Source organism: Chaetura pelagica, unplaced genomic scaffold, assembly GCF_000747805.2.
Source record: "Chaetura pelagica isolate M959 unplaced genomic scaffold, ChaPel_1.0 scaffold39, whole genome shotgun sequence".
NCBI lineage: Eukaryota > Metazoa > Chordata > Aves > Apodiformes > Apodidae > Chaetura > Chaetura pelagica.
The window spans coordinates 1,260,148-1,278,467 of record NW_009954614.1 but is presented as its reverse complement, the minus strand read 5'-3'; positions in this window follow the sequence as shown (position 1 = coordinate 1,278,467).

Here is an 18,320-nt window from a genome sequence, read left to right as displayed (position 1 = left end):
GCATTCCTGGTTTCAGCTTTAGTGTTCATTTTACTGTACCACACAGTTTCTTTACATAAAGATGAAAAAAACAGAAAGATATGTACAGCTAGGCAAAGAAGACATAAGCAAATGCAAAGCAGACAGTTACGTTGAGCTCAATGAGCTGGTGCCCCCATATCTTAGGAACTGCCCCCTCAAGTACTTAATTTGGGCACCAACACTACCACCATGTCCATACTGACTGCAACCTGGAAAACCAGACACCAATGTTTTCCAACTCCTTCTCTTCAAGCCCATAGATCCAATTAGCACTCAAAAGCCAATTTCAGGTCATGCAGAGCATTACTGTTTAGTATGCTAATCTCTATGGAGCCTGGATGTTAGGAGCAGATATTTTTCTCTTAGACAAGAAGGACCTGTACGCATGCGTGCACACACAGAGTATGATTTAAGAGACATCAGAGTTCTTCCTCCTTTAATAAAAGATATGTACATAACTAATTCTGTAATTGAGAACAGGACCGCAAGGTATTTACAGTACTTGTTGCTGCTGAACTTTTATTAGTTGCAATGGAACAGATTATAAAAAACTCTCTTGCCCCAGAAAAAGGCAGCTGGCTTGGTCCCTGGCATAAAAAAGGGAACACATTAAATTACCTGTTTCAGGAAGAGACATTTTTCATTTCAGTATTGCTTCTCTCTTCCAAAGGAGAGGATCAGCAGCTTGGAGGGGGCAAGAGGAGGAAAGAGGTCCAGATATGAAAAAGATGAGAGGTCAGGGACATAAAACAACATCTAGAAGTCACACAGGGATTCTGGTTAAGGTCTTTGAGAGGGCCTGTGTAACTGCCACACAGACTGTTAAATTAACCCCAGATGGGTCTGCAGAACAGCTAGCTTTAGAAACAGGCATGCCACAGCACTCTTCATTATTTGAAAGAGACAAGTACCAACACTGACAGTTCTGGAAATACAGAAAAAAGCTTCATAAGCAACATTCAAATCAATCTGGTTGGCTGCACTAAGACTCCTGAAAATTGAGAATAAGGTATTAGATCAGTAGATGGAACTCAAGATGCTCTGCTTATTTACTTCAGAAATATTTAAAAAAGAAAAAGCTTATTGTCCATCACATAAAAATTGAAGACAACCTCAATTGTCTACTTTAGCACCTGGTACAGTCCAAAAGGAGAAAAGACTGTAGAGGGCAGTTGGTGCTGAGGCCCCAAGAATTACACTATTCATGTCTGGGGATTTGCATTGGATCAGGCCCAGTGCCATAGGTCAAAGACCCAAGGGCACCTGAAGCACAGCAGATACGCTCCTAAAGTGACACTTCTGGTTCAGTTACATACAAAGGAAGACTAGTTGCACACTCAGATTGCTTCCCAGTCAACGTGCAGAAAGTAGGACAGTTAGGAAATTCACCTTAGAAACTCAAGCCCTGCCACAACTAAAATGGTAATCAAAACCACTGGGTGCTCCTAACAGATACTTAAAGGGCTGTTCATATTTAATTTAGTTTCACTGTGGAATTGGGAACTCTTCCCTAAACCACAAACATGAGCTAAGCCGTGAACAATGGCTAGGACATAAAACCCATCCACACTTTCCAGTGTTGCTTATCCCTCTCAACAAATTGAACACCTAAAATTTTTTTAAAAGCATGTGAGAGTAAAAAAAATGCTGGCATTCACTGCTTCTGAGAGCTTGAAGGCAAATTAGCTGTGTAATTGGCTGTCCATGCCCCTGAATTCTGCCTCTAGAAAGCTGTTCTCACACGTGAAGGGAAATGGTACTATATGCAGCTGCTGTTTAATTTCCTAAAAGATTAATTTTACTGGACAAAAAGTAGATGCTTTTGGGAACGGGTGGGCAGGTATGTGCAGATGGGCAACAGGCAGAGATTCAGAAACCAGCAGAGAGCTAACTACCTCATGGAAGACAGGCATCTGGTATAATTCCACTCCCACTTACCCCAGTCATGGAGAAAAACAAAAACCTTTTTACTTGCACCTTCTAGAGCAAGAAGGGAAAAAAAAATAATAAAAAATTAAACACTCCACTCTTGTGACCAAGGTTAGCTACTTTAAGAAATTAAGAGGTTCAACTTTCAAAAAAACTCTGAGCATTAACCTTGTGGGGAACCAAGTCTCTTTGTGAAGTTTCAGGCTCACAGCCTCAAGCCTTTCATTACTTCTGAAAATCTTGCCCTGCATTGAATGCAGGTATTTTGTCATTTCCAGTAGCAGAATAGCGAGGTTCATTGATACAGTACGTGGCTGAAGAAGTCCAGCAGTCTTCTCATGATCCCCATCACAAACAGAAGGCCTTCTCTCCCTTTATATTATATGCCAGCAAGTTTTCACCGTTACCAGCTTTGATTAACTCACAGCATTTGCAATAGCATCTACTCTTGACTCTACAACCAGTACTGAATAGCCTCCCTGATATACAGAGTTAACACATGCACTACAGAATGTAAGACACATTTAAGCTTTGGGGGATAATTTTTTGTCGTTACACATTTGAGAAAACCCACACATAGCCATGTAATAAAAGACTGAGTCACAACACATTACTGCTTGAACTCTTAGTAAAGTTTGGCTTTCAGCCATTAGCTACTAATTTTCAGGAAAGCATGCCTAAATATATATCTTAAAATGTTTTCTGTTATTCCCAGTTAAAAAAAAAAAAAAAGTATCTCAGAAGTATTTACTTTGCTGCTGTCATTGGCCTGCTCTGTATAGGAGGGTCAACACCACAGGAGATAAAAGAGAAAGGGAAAGTAAACACCCAGTCAGAGATCAGCTAATATGCACCACCACCCAGAACATTTCAGAAAGCAAAACTTCAGAGATAGCAAAATGCAACACCCATGAGCCAGAAAACTCTTGGGAGGAAATACTGAGGTTAAATGTGAGGATATGACCTCTAACTGAGGAGGTCTCCAAGTTACCAATTATCAGCAGATGATAGGGTATGCTCACCTTTCCCTAGGCATCTCCCTTGGGCCACTGTCAGAAACAAGACATGAGGCTCAATGAATCTCAGGTGTCAGCCTTTCCTCTCTTTCTACATCTTGAGGAGGTTGCAACTTGGAAGAAGTACCGTTTTACTGCTGCTGCTCCTCAGTGGCATACAGGCCGGTGACTAAGCTGCACACAGCAGCTAAGAGAGACAAAAAAAGACTGAAAGAACACCGAATTTTTAAGTAACTCTTAAAAATCAGAAGAGAGGGAATCCTTTTGAGCATGAAACAAGACAGAAAGGCAGACAGAGAACCAACATGACATTAAAATAGCAGGAGGAGGAGAATACAGTTTTTGAAAGAAGCCTAGGGGGAAAACACTCAATTGCTTCTTTTCTGCTCCAGTCTCCTTGCAGAGCTGTTCTAGGTTACACTATTTAATAAGACAATCTACATACAAAATAAGTAGCTGTTAATATTTGGGTGAAACTTGGATATCCTGAAATTATTCAGTAACTAACACTTATAATCAGCTTACATTGAAGCAGACAGCAGATTGCATTCACCCTAGGCATCCTCACATTTGCTATGTTGGGAAGAACACTTATGTCCCATAGTACATTGTTCAACAGAACACAAGACTCTAGAGCCCACCTTCATCCCAACAGAGAGCATGTCTGCCATTTTCTGGATCCTGAACTGGTACATGTATGTAGCATAAGAACTAAAGCCAACATTCAAAGTTCAAAATACCCATTGGAAAAACAACAGTGCACTGCAGACTAAATCTCAGAAGTATCTACTAGTCACTGTATTAACACAAAACCAGTTTCAACATCAACTGAAAAATAAATGCCTGGTGCAAACACAATAGCTGTCTAACAGCATAAAACAAAGAGCAGCATACAAACAAAAGTTGAAAGCACACCACCAACTTAAAAAGTCAATGGTGTTAAAATTCACCTGGAAAGATGTAGATGGACTTGGCCACAGTCACTAGAGTTAGCAGTAAACACTTTAAAACTGTAAGAGAAGATCCTTAGCAGTACCTTTCAAGCACTTTTGAGATGTCTAGCTAGCAGGTTCTCTCCCTGAACTGTACCCTTCGTTCAAGGGCAAACAGCTCTCAAGTAAGAAAGGAGATGTACTCAGCGCATAGGGAGAACTAATATTCTTCAAGGGTACTTCTGATTAGTCCCAGAAAACCAGAGTTTGAAATATTGCTCTTCAATGTGCAGAGTAAGCCTTGATCCCTTTATGAGAATATTTCCTGGAAGCCAGGTTCAGTCAAGGAGTCCTACTGACCAAGCCCTAGCACCAGAGACCATATCAACTGATTTATCCTTCCAAACACAAACATAAAACATGGACCAATATGTCAAAAAAAAAATGTGAAATACACTTGTACCACACCAAAACTAGACAACAGGTGTTAATTTGGCACTTAGGTCTTCGACTCAGGTTGCAAAAAAAAACCTGGACCCAAAGCCTGATCTCACCAACATCAGCAAAAAAGGGATAAGCAAGAAGCACGGAATGAATGCTCTGCAATGTCAGGAAATTCCCCTTGCTCTCATGCATCACAGTAACATCTGAAAAGACAGAATTGCTTGAAAGGTCAGTGCTATGTCTAAGCCGCAATGGCACAAGAAGTTACACCTTCATAAATACTCAGAAAGAGATGCAATATACATGTAGTATATACATGCATCTCAATGGATGGTTTAAAAATAAAGGATCCTCCTCCCAGCTCTTCATCTAGCCATGTCCAACATCAGCAATATACAACAATTTAAGAGCCGTAACAAAAAGACTGACATAAATAAAACAAAACTGTTTCTTTCTCTTTTAATTTCTTCACTGTTTGTAAGTTCATACTATAAAGCCACGAAGTACTATTTATATGCCCTGTTCACTTTTTATTTTACTACATCACAAAATCAGCTGGGTTTAGGTCTCTTGTTGGTATGGCAGTCATACATCATGTTAACAGCAGTAACCTATAACAAAGTTTATTATTAGAGAACAATCAGTATTATTACTGTTGTAAGTAAAAAAGTACCTACAAGGGACTTCTGTAGCTAGTGAAGGCCTAAGTAGAATGTACATACAGCATTCGCAGAGCTCTAGTTAACCATACAGCTCTCCTCTTACCTCCTCCCCAACTCACCACCTCCCCACTTAATTTTTTAGAAATAAGAGCAGATTTTTAGAGATTAATGATCTGAAGAACATTTCCCAGGAACTTAAACCAGTTAAAATCTACAACATCAAATTAAGGCATTTCAAACAATTCAAGCAGGAGAGCACCTGCCATAATGCAAAGCAAGAGCAGCCTACAGATGCCTCCGCTGTTTGTAGTTATTTAACCTCAGCCTACCAAAAGTCAAAATGCAGGGTACAAAGCAAACAACTAGACCAGGTTTTGCCTTTCCCCAGTCAAAATAAATGGTATCTCATGATCTTTGTCCCTTTCACAAGGAATAAATAAGCCTTGGACAAGGGATTTCTAGTCTTAAAGTACAGAAGTCCAGACTGTCCATAAGAAAAGCACTCTTTGCCTTAAAGGAGATCCACTTTGCCAAAGAGAGCTGCTGGATTTTTTTTATAAAAATGTATCAGTTTAATACTTAAGTAATTCTCTTCCGTGGGCAGAGGTACTTCTATTTTTGTCTGCCTCATTCACACTACTGTACTTTCATCTAATAGCTGTTAAATGCAAGAAATTCACTACTTGCCCATCACCTCCAGTAGCTCAGTATAATCAATAGGATCTCCCAGAATTCTCCAAGATCCTATTGAAAAAAACCTCTACTGATTAAAAGAACCGTCTTCATGTATCCACCTGGCAGATGCTTTATTCCTTTCTAATCATTACAGCAGTTTACAATTCTAATAAAGCTGTACTCACATCATGGTACTCAAATTACAAAATGTCTGGAAAAAAAGAAAGCTCTTGGGTATCATGCTGTGAATCATCAAAATAACCTCTTATTCCTAGCTGGTAAGCAGTTTAAAAAAGAATACGTACATAGCTGACTGCTAGGGAAGTCTCAGACAGGGTCAGTCAACTGGTTATCACAGAAACAATAATCTGTTCAACAGCAGAATTCGACTGTTATTATAATCAGAACTCTATTTACTACAGGAAGGATACATATTTATACACTATTTAGCCCAAACTTTGAGTGAAACCCACCCAAACAGATGTTTTGTAAGCCAAGACAAGAGGTTATCTACAGAGAGCCTGAAACAACAACAGAGGTAAGAGCTGCCTCCTTGAATGTCAACACTGGAAGCTAGTAACAAATTTAGCATCACTATTGTAGATTGCTTCAGCATTTATAGACTTTTGTAGAAATGTGCAATAGTTGAAGGTTGAATTGCAGACATCAAAGCTGGACTAAAGTCATGAGACAATACTGGAGTTACAAGAAACATCCTGCAGGAAAAGTTTAAAATGAAGCTCCTTCTGTCTGTAAAAGGGAATAAGAAAGGACAAAGTAACTTCACAAGGCTCTGCTAAGGCTAGATGTCACTCAGTTAAATATTCATCTTTACTTTCTCCTTAAATGTCAGAAATGTCAAAGGACAGGAAAAGAAAACAGTAGCTCATTCCAATTACTTTCTATCTCAACATTAAAAAAAAAAAAAAGAAAGAAAACAAACCAAACTTGCACAACAATCTGAGAGTCAGATGATGCTAAGGGAGGAAGAGGAATCCATGATGGACAGAATTTCTATATGACCATAAGTACAAAGAATGTTCTGCCAACTAATCAATGTTTAGACCTTACTTGATTTTAAACTTGAGTTTCATTATTACTTGGGACTTGTGACAGGAGCTTCCATGCAATGCATAATTCAGCATGCATGTGGCAAAACACATCATTAGAATTATAACTTCAAGTCACAGAATAACTGTATAACCTAGCAGCAGTATTTATGTAACCACAGTGGTCTGAGGCAGTATTGTTTAGAGATCTTTCATTAGACTAGTTGATACACTCAGAAGAATCATAGAATCATAAAATCAAGGGCTGAAAAGACCTTCAAGATCAACAAGTCCAACCATCTGCCCTACAACCCCTAACCACTAAACCATCTCCTAAGATGGCATACAGGTCCTTCTGAGACAGATGCAGTGAGGAACCCCTGTAAAGTTTCACATACCTAGTTATCCTTTAGCTATCATTCTGCATAAATGAGATCAAACTCGGCTCAGCTTAAGCCCCACAGCCTCTTGCAGTTCTGCCCTATTAGAAGTACATGCTCCAGTGCATCTACCCATAGTTACTTGCCTGCAGAACAAAACATTCAAGACAACCTGACAAAACACTTGCTGGCATTCATACTTCTGATGCTACAGAAAAGACTGTTTAGGTAGATGTGGATTCAAATGGAAAAAAACAGCAGAGAAAAGATGTCTTCATGTACGGAAACAGATGTTCTGAAAGACAGCAAGAGAGATTCTACTCTCCTAAAAATGCCAGCCATACATGCCACCAGATAAGTAGAATTCTGTCTAAATGAGTGCTATTCAATTTTGCCAGCAGGTATTCACTGCCCTTTATATATCTCAATACAAAGCATGCATGCCACCTTTTTAAAGAAAAAGGAGAGCCACTTCAGTACAGGCAGGCTAGCTAGAAGACAGTCTCAGGCTCTGTGGCAGAGGGTACGGAAGCAGAGCCACAGATGACCACAAACTCCCACCAACCATCCAATCTACAGTGCATGAACCTGACATCTCAGAAGAATGCCACAGCAGAAAAAAAAACACAGGTAGGCATACTTGCTCCATCTTGCACATCTTTAGACAGCAAGTGTCCAAAGTCGGCATGACTTAGCCATACACACTACTGCCTCTAAGGAAGTACTAGAGATCTATTTCAAACAGGTTAAATGTAATACTTGAGAGGAAAATTTTGTATCAAATGACAAGAGTGGATACATGCAATTGCCTGTAAATAGGTTGGAGGTCTTGCTAAACAGCCAAGAACAATCATCAAGATATTTCCTGTCATGATCTGGTGCCATATATCCAGAACTGCACAGAGGTCTTAAAGGTAGGGCATTAATTACCATGTTAAAATCTCCTTCGCTGTATGTACTCAAAGCTATCGTCAAATTCACAGGCCTTTCAACTTTATAATATGTGTAAAAATAACAATTGATGGAGAGGTGCAGAGGTAAGTGGTGATGCTAAATAGTACTGAGAAGCACTCAGGTAACTTTGAAGGCCAAAGTTCTTTGCTCACCCATGCAAAAAACAGTCAAGAACAGTGCAAACAGGCCTGTCCTCTCAAGAGCCTCCATGTGCACATGTCAGCCACAGCCTACACAGCTGTTTTGTATCAGAAACCGGGTATCAAGCTCACTCACCCTTGTTCAGGGAGTGACCTTGTTGACTAGAAAACCACCCAGCACCTGCTGCTATTTTGCTCAGGCCAGCAGACCTTCGTTCACTCGGCTGAAGCAAAACCAGTAACCCATTTTACACAGGCCCATCAAAAGGTAGACATAAGGCTGGATTCATACCCACACACACAAAAGCAGAAAGCTCTAGCTCCACATTACCAAGCTCCCTGAGGCTAGCTGACCTCCACCACCAATTTGCGTCATGGACCTTTATATCAAGTATCTTTGTCCTCTGACAATCAGCACAAGGCTTCAAACCCAAAGCTGTCCATCAGATTAACCCTTTCAAAATGAGAGTTTGACACCTAAGCAAGGAGGTAGGAGAAATTAATACGTAACCTCCAAACAGTCTTCTCAACAGGTCTTCAATGTTTAAGGCACAGAGGTCCTAAGGAGGTACAGCATGTGTCATTGCCAGATCTTCTATGAGCCCATGGACCCTTCTCCTCACATGAAGATACCCCAGGCAACATTTTTTATTTTTACCTCAATTCCTGTGTGCCCAAGGTCAAAAAAATACCTTATGGTACCAGGCCAAGACAAAAAAAAAACAAAACATGAAGTAGGTGCTCTTCATCACCATGACATTCATAGAATCTGCAGCTTGGACCCTTGCTTTCTCCCTGCACAAACCTTGAAACATTCTCACATCCCCATGCACAACCTACTCTTCTTCAAGGCTCACTCTATAGCTCCAGGATCAATCATCTCGCCAGCAAACAGCTTCTCTGAACACATCATTTCAGCCTAAGTAGCAGTCACAGGATGTCTCATGTTAGCAGCCTCCTCTGAAGTAAAAACCTGTCGCAGGGCTTTAATTCCAAAAACGTCTCTGTACTTCTGACACTCACATGACCAAAGTCCCAGTTTCAGAACCACTTCTTCTTTAATTGTGATGACCTCATTCTGCATCTCCTCCCTGTCTCGTAGCTCGTGTGGCTGTATATCCATGAAACAGCTAGTTCCACTGCTAAAGACTGAGGCAAAGTAGGTGTAGAGCACCTCAGCCTTTTCCTCATCCCTTGTTCCTAAGATTCCCTCTGCATCCAATAAAGGATGGAGATTTTCCCTAATCCTCCTTTTGCTGTTAATGAACTTATAGAAACGTTTTTTATTATCCTTAACAGCTGTAGCTAGTTTGAGCTCTAGCTCTGCTTTAGTTTTAATTTTCACCCTGCATAGGTTCACTTCATCTTTATAGACTTCATGAGAAGGCCCAGTGAGAAATATCTTCTATCATCTTTAATAGTTCCTTTCTAAGTAGCTTTGGCCAGTCTCCATTGAAACTTACAGGTTTATGAGGCAAAGTCTGGAAGAGGCACACCCTCTGGTCATGACCATGAACAAGGGTACTATCTGAAGTCTCATTCTTGCTTTTGGAAGGACATCCCCCATGCAGTAACTCTTCACTGTACTACAGCCTTCACCTCACCCCTCCATTTCAGATGCAAAAGGCAGACATCAGTACCAATTCAGATACCATAGTATACCGTGCAGCCACATGCATCACACTTCAGTTCTTATTTGAATCTGCAGTAGTCTATAGCTAGATATTCCATTTACCTGCCAGGGGTGAGGAGAAAACTTTGCTTAGAAAACAAGGGTAGTTCAAGATTTGCTTGCAGAACTTTGCAAAACTTCTGGGTTTTACCAAAGCTGTTTCTGGTGTCCAACATCACCATCTCATGCAGACACACCTTTAACTTATTTTATTTTAAACAAGCTATTCCCCCAATTCCCCTTCTCCTTGGAAAGCATGTCCTGCACCAGCAGTCTCTCCTCACCTTCCTTCTCCCACCTATAATTTCTAACAACAGCCACACTTCTGTTCTCATTGATTCCGGGCTATATATGCTATTTTTTATTTATTTATTTATTAATAAATAAACAAGTCCACAAACATAGAGATGTCAACAGCCGTGCAACTATTGACAGGTGCCTATCAATACAGTTGACAGGAACCAGGGCTGAGTCAATAGCTTTAGTGTTCATCCAACCCTGCTTTGTGATAGACATGAAAGACCCAGTCTTACCTTGCTACCTCCCACCTCCAGACAATCACAGAGTGATTTTGTCTCTGATAAGCTGTCATGCTCTTTATTTTTTCATTGATGAAACCTGCTCCAAGTACTTAAGCTCTCTAAGCCAAGAGGTACAGCATGCCTTGTGTAGACCCAAACCCTGAGATCAAAGGGAAACAAGGTTGATGCAATTGACTCTGCATTAATTTAAATCTCCATATTAACTGAATATGAACAAGCAAACTCTATATGCAACATGAAGGCTCTTTACACAGACATAATTCCCCCTGCTGACACCACCTCCCAATAAACAGTATGTCACTGGGCTTCTCAGGAATGTAACGCTTCTTTTGGGAGATGGTGGAGGTTGTACCATCTGGGTAAATATTACAGGTAGTGCTTTGAAAGCACAAAACAGTTTGTGGCAATGGCAAAAAGCAAAGGAAGATGCATTGCCTTTCCCACTCTCTAGCACCTGGAAGAGGATTAAAGCACAGACAGAAAGACTAACACCTTGATGCTTATTCTAACAGTTCTTATTAACAAATTATTTTCTATTGTCACCTCAGTATTAATTGCTATATTTAAGGACAAATGAATACATCTACTGATTAGACATACATTTGTGGGGAAAAAAAAGGGTACTGAAACTCAAGTGATTATTCACAAACTATGTGAATTCTGAACTTTTCTCAAATTCATTATGTTTGGTACCCTGAAAATTTAGGAAGCATCCTCTATTAGTTCAGCATCTGTTTCGTATTTAAAAGCTATTCTTTGCAAATAGAAGGGTCACACTGCTTTTAAAGCAGCTCCTGCTGATTCTCTTTTGCAGGGCAGATTTAATAGCAAATTTCACTGCCACAGGATTCACTGTGTAATAATGAAGGGTAGTGTATCAATAGATGAAACTGAACACATCAATAAGAAGCTGGCAGAGGTCCCTGTGGATGCCTCTCTTGCAACAATCATTTTAATGTGTGTAGGAGAACAATGCTGTTACAGCCTGCTCAAAGATTCCCCACAGCCACATTGCATCAAAGACCGAATGAAATACAATGCTACATCTCTGCAGTTGGAACTAGCAGTGGGACATACACAGAAACAAAGTCCTTTACACTGACAATTACTTCTAAGACAGCCAAACCTATGCAGAGCTAGCTTTCGCAAGAACCGGACTCTTGCTAACCAACATGACCACGAGTAGTAATGGTTCCACCAAACTCCCTTCAACAGCTACTGATATGGCAATAAAAGAGCAACTCAAAAAGCATGAAAGTATGCAAAGTGCAGTCATGAAGCAAGCACTAAACAGCATAGCTAAACCACATCTTTTAAGAAAGTCAGCAGAACAGCAAATCCAGATGAATCAAGCCTGTTAAACAGAAAGAGTGGCACAAGTTCTTTACTCTTTTTTTTGGACAGCAGGAGTTATTTTACAGTCAGCATGAGGTAAAGGACAATAGGGGACACCTGGGAAAAAGCCTGAGAGGAGAACTGAAACCAGAGAAAAAAGCTAAAAGCCACACAAAGTTTACATTGATGTTTTTATTTTTTTTAAACCACATATAAAATAGATGATATATGTACTGCTACAAGCAGCGGACACAGCAGATACAGTCAGTGATGCACACAGACTAGCACATTGCTGCAGCATTGGCCAACCCAACAGAGGAGGAGAGAGGAAAAAAAAAAAAGGACATAGCATTTACAGAAGACTGAAATTGGAATTTAAAAAAAAGGAGGCTTCCATTTATCTGTCCCCAAATTCCAGCTGTAATCCTTTGACACCTTAAAAGCAACGACAGAGTGCTTTCTCTAGGGACCTGAGACTAATTCCCTACAGAGCATTTACAAACTGATGTTTTTCCAAGTCTTATGATGTGGCCAAATTTGGACATTTTTCATAACAGTAAAAGCCACATTCTTGATGCAAAGTGAACTCTCCAGCCAAATTTCCAGCTCTTGCTCTAAAGCATAGAGGTGCTAGAACTTCTCAGCTTAGCAGCTGAGATGATTATTTTTGGAAGAGCCAGGAGGGAGAACTGGCCAGAAAACACAAGAATTAAAAATATTTTAAAAAGCTGCTTCTCTCTGCTTACTCCCGGGCATAACAGCTGCAAATACTGGAGGGTTTTTTGGGGGGAGAGGGCTTGCAGGGTGTATTTCCTAGGAAAAAAAAAGTCACTATGGTAGACATCCAGTCCAGAAAATTTCAGCATGAATACTTAAAGTCTTGCAGAATAATAAACAATTTAAGAGATGGTCCTAATAAAAAGTATCAAGCAGATACACTACAGGCATTGCTGGCAGCCCTATCAGCAGCTGTGACAGCTTGCTTGGGAGCTCTAGTCTTTAATTAGGTCTCATTCCTGAAGTTCACAAGTCAGTTAATTCCAAAAACCATCCTCAGATTCTTTTTTAAAGGAAATCATGTCCAGGACTGGTTGTATTACTCACTTACCTATTCTTCCCATAGCTCAACTAACAGTTTCGAACCTTCAGAGCATCCAAGCAAATTCCATCTGGCCACACAGATTATCACCAGTCAAAACACTCAAGCTTGCTTCAGCAATTTTTCATTTTTCTGCAGCAGTATTTTGCCATTGCTGTATACAAAAGATATTGTTCTCCAGGCTTCTTCTTCAGACCTTGTCACATAAAACTTCCCCTATAACTCGCCTGATCTAGTGCAATGAAAAGGAGCACCAACTACAACACTCTATCACAAGTTTCAAGCAGTCCCCATGGCAATCACATTGACTCAAATCAACTGGCATTACCATAGCACTTTACAACCTCACAAGACTCAGTGAAGGCATTTAGCAACACTGGTTCTACCTTTTATCTAGCTCACATTAAACTTAATCAGAATGTAACAGTTCAAGTTGATAATGGTTTCCACTGGAAACCCAGCTTTGAATACTGTTCCAACTCCAGACAACGAAGACCACCATTTCTTCCGTCTCAGACTTCAGTTAGCAGAAATCAATTATGCTTGACAACTATGAAGGCTTAAAAGTAAATGAATAAGCCAGTTTCTGATATGAAACTGAAAAAAAAAAAATAAACTTTAAGTTCTATGATTTTCATCTTGTTTCTTATCTTATTGTAACAGTTCAAGTTGATAATGGTTTCCACTGGAAACCCAGCTTTGAATACTGTTCCAACTCCAGACAACGAAGACCACCATTTCTTCCGTCTCAGACTTCAGTTAGCAGAAATCAATTATGCTTGACCACTGTGAAGGCTTAAAAGTAAATGAATAAGCCAGTTTCTGATATGAAACTGAAAAAAAAAAAATAAACTTTAAGTTCTATGATTTTCATCTTGTTTCTTATCTTATTTTAGATATGCTGATGATTTAAAAAAAAAAAAAAAAAAAAAGTAATTATAAGACTTTTCGCATCTGAGCAGCTGTTTTTCAGATCATCCAGTCCCAAAAGTTGTTTGGTGTGAAACTGATTATCTACCTCTGCCCTTTGCAAAATATAATACATAAGGTGTATTAAAAGTTTATCTCATTCTTTTTAAAGCCCCTCTCAGCAGGTATTCAAGCCTTGGAAGAAAGCCACAATTTGAGGTTTTCTGAAAAATCAAGTGACAAAAAACTGGATAATTGGAAACTTAGTAACTCATTAATAAAAGCTCATCCCTTCTTTAGGGCAGAAGGGACTAACAACCCAGACAGAAACTGCTTATGTTAGTCTCTTTGTCTTTTTGATCCAGTTTTGGGTAACTTGTTCAGGTTACAAACTAAGGTCATGCAGCAAACTATTATTCCTGGACAGAAACTTAAACACTGGGATCCCTAGACAATTTTGCCTTACAGATCTCTAAGAAACAGACTATCACTACTGCAAAACTTCTCAGAAAGCAGGATGTCTAGCAGGGGCCTGGGAAGTAACTGAAAAATCTCCAATAAAAGTCAAAAGCAAAATACTAAAAAGTAATTTTCTTTGCAGTATGATGCAGATTCTTACCTTATACTCCACCTAATGTCTGTCTTCTGAAACTGCTCAAGACTTCTACAGACACTGACATAACCTCTCCTTTGACCCAGCTCACATACTGATAATTTCCTCAAGTTTTTTCCAACTTAACTTTCAAGTGATTGATTTCTATACATAATCAGAAAGAACTCACATTTTCAGATGTGTCCATCTCCCTTCCTTCTAAAACACAGAACTCAATACAAAAAAAAACCCCTGAATCTATGAAACCCATCTAAAAGCATACCATTGAAAAGTTCACTTTCTAGAAGTATCCTGTTAAAATATGTAAGTATTTCCCTACTGGGGAGGGGGATGACACCAAAACCACACAACAAACCATATAGGTCTGTTTTGCAGGTAAGTCTCTGACAGGGATTATGGAGATGGGGGGGAATCAACAACAACCACAAATCACACAAAAAGAAATCAACCCAAAAGTTTCTTAGATGTCAAAGTTGAAATCTCAAATGTCCCTGAATATCTGTTTACATAGCTATATGGATGGTTATATATTATTTCTTCATTACATTCCCCTCTAATCAAGCATGTGGCTGCATTTTTAAATGACCCCAAATGCTTACTTCAAATCTTGTTCAGACAGGTTTATACCTCAGTTCAGGGATTACAGCCAAATACAACAGAGGCTACCTAAAGAGAGCAAGCTGTTGCTATGTTGAAATGTAGCAATCGAGAAACCTGGAGACCAAGGTCGAAGAATTTCAGAAAAAGAACCCAGACTCCCTCCCTATAAATGAGCCCTGGACAGGAACCTACAAAGAAGCAAGAGAGCCAGAAAAGGTGACTAAGTTATCATTTGCCAACCCAAAAGAACACGGGATATAGAAGAGAAAAAAATCACTACACTGCTTGCCCTTTGATTCCTACACCTCCCACGGCCTACTACATACTAAGAAAATACATCAGCATGGCAAAACAACATGGAAAGTGCTTCCTCCTCAGCACTACCACCTGCCCTTCAGTTCCCCCCAGTTCAAATATTCACTACACTTCTACTGCTTTAGCAGTCTGCAGCTGCTAAGACCAGGACAGGCTTGTCAGTACCTCCCCTTTGGGAGCCTTTTCAACCACCTCCCTACAACAGAGATAGGCAGGCCTAGCTGTCGGCTCCTTCTCCAGAAACCAGGGGCTGAGCCTGCTGTATTCCAAGAGCAGACAGGCAAAGGCCACCAGCATCAACTCTGCGCTCACTGGCAGGTGAACAAGCACCACCAAGGGAACAGGAACCAGATTCCACTCTAACACACCTTGAATGTGCCAAGGGCAATCATCTTACATCATCTCCCCATCCTAAACCTTGAGGCTCTTGCATTTTCTAATGCTTTGACTTCAGCTGCAAATGCAGGGAAAGATTAAAGCACACTTTTCCCTTGAAATTCATGTTCACCATAACTTATACTAATTACCAAAAACTTTCTATTGCAGCGCTTGAATTAAAGCTTGAATCAAATGACTAATTGTTGTATGTTCTGTGGAAAGGCAAAAAAAAAAATAAAATCAAAAAAACAACACACACAATAAAGAATTTCAGATATGAGTTGTAGGAAATAACTTCATTCATGCACACACAAGGCTCCTGGAGATCTGGCATGCTGGAACTGACTTTCATCATAGCGGACAGTGAGTGTCACACAGGTCTAAATGGTAGCAAGAAAAACGTGATCTCTGGGAAATCCATCATCAATGGTTTTCCCCCAGGATCTACCGAGTGCCCGCTGTCCTCGAACCCCATAGCACTTAAACAAAAATACACTGAAATTCTTACCTTGAATCTCAAACCAGTGGTGGGGCAGGGGGGGTGTGAAATCTAGGAGCTGCTGCAAGGCTTACTGTTTACAGTCTGAGCCCTGGTACCTGTTTTGGTTTTTGGATGTCTTGCCCTAGGAAGGATGTTTTGGTTTTCAGAGCATTTCACAGGCTGACGAGGCAGATTGAAACCACATGTAAAAAAGGCGATGGCAGTGCAAAATGCCCTCATGCTGCCCTCTCTTATCAGGATCTAACCACACCAAAGAAAGGAAGAAAGTAGACAGACTAGATCAAGCCTTACACTGAGAATTCACAATCTCCTTATCAAACAGATTGCAACTGTACTGGAGAAAGAAGACAGGATGAGAAAACATTCTTATTTGTCACAGCCAAACACTTCAGCCATTTGCAACCTTTCGCTGGGTTATTTCATAAAGATCTGATCAAAACAATCAAGTCTAAGTACACACAAGGGATGAGCTCTTCTATGCTTCAATTCCTTCCCTACCCCTCCGTTATACAGCCCTTCCTCAACAGCTGCAGCACGAGTTAACAAAAAGCCTCAACATGTCTCTCTATTAAAGAGCTGCTAGAAAACACAAGTTCACAGAAGCATACTTTTCCCGTTCAGAATGAGAGGATCTCCACTTTCCCAGCCTCTTAACATTTGGTATGCCTCATAGAAGCTACTAAGTAATGGTATCAGATGATAGCTACACCGGAACACACGCCACAAGCAAGACTGAGAAGTTCAGGGTTTTTTTTTCCTGCAGAAAAGCGCTTCCAGTTCTAACAGCACCATTCCAATTTAAACAAACAAACAAACAAACCACAAAAAAACAACCACCCAAAAGGCAACTCAGAATGTCCAGACAAGTCACACCAAAAATAGTGGCCAGATATCTATGCCTGCACATTTTAAGTTCTTCTAATTAATTTCTCTGGAATTAAAAAGGAACCAACTTTGCCGTTGCACGTCATCCTTAATAGTTACAACATTTTGCTGCATGACTGACTATCTGAGAGTTCTGATTTTTTGCTTGTCCTACGAAACCATTCTCTCAAAAAACTGTATTCGATTTCTGTTTCTAAACAAAACCACTAAAGGTATTCTCTCCAGTTCTCCACTGTTTCCCCAGCTAGCAGAACACCTATGTTGTCAAGATAAACAAGATGACTAACCTCATCTGCCAGTAAGAGAAAGCACAGTGGACACCTGTATGTGGTAGGATCTTGACTTTGTATACAGACACCCCTCTGCCCCAGTTGCCTCATTGCCTGAGAGCAGCCTCAGTAAAAGGAACTGGGATAAGCCCAGGTTTAGGAAGCTGACTTTTCAGCTCTAACTATTTGCTCTGCAGACCTGTCTATGAAAGATTCAACAGCCAAAGCATGAGGAAAGTGCTCTGGCAGGCTTTTAGAGAAAGAATTAGTTATAGCAACGTCAAAATTACAAGCACAAACTAAGTCAGCAAACAGAGTTTTGTTTAAAGAGCAGTGCAGTGTGGAGTTGAGGCACTGTTCAGTTACTCACTCCTTCCACCCCAAATCTGGAAGAGGCTCCTACTTACTACTTGCAATCAGTCAAACGTTCTAAATCAAGACCACCCACGTGTGGGGCATGCTTGCCCACCAGCACAGAAAGTACTTCTGATGGCGCAGAGCTCACACAGAACCGCTTACATACTACGCATAACTATCTTACTTGAAGGATCTTCCTGTTCTCTACTTAAGCTCACTGCTACTTCACTAACAGCAGCAATGCTACAAGTCCAACGTGAGAGGGGAAAAAAAAAAAAAAAGCAAAGGCAGAGAACCAAAACCCACCACCCAGCCTTTTGTGCGGCTCTTGCTACAGTCCTTATTCCTGCACGTTGCCCGCCTGGCACTGACACCAGCAAGGAACAACGCCACACGTTAAGCTCACGACAGCTACACGATTACGTGAACGCGGCACAAAACATCACCTACAGAATGACTCGTTACCTCCTAACGGGATAACCTGACAGCAGAAGGCAGCGAGCCCGAGAGCCAGGAGGGAAGGGCGCAGGAGAAGTGTCACTCCCCTCACCACGCCTGGGACGCGCAGGTTTGTGCTGCCGGCCGGCAGGCTGGGGGTGCCCTCCCGGCACAGCAGGGCCGCCCGGGGACGGGTCCCTCGGG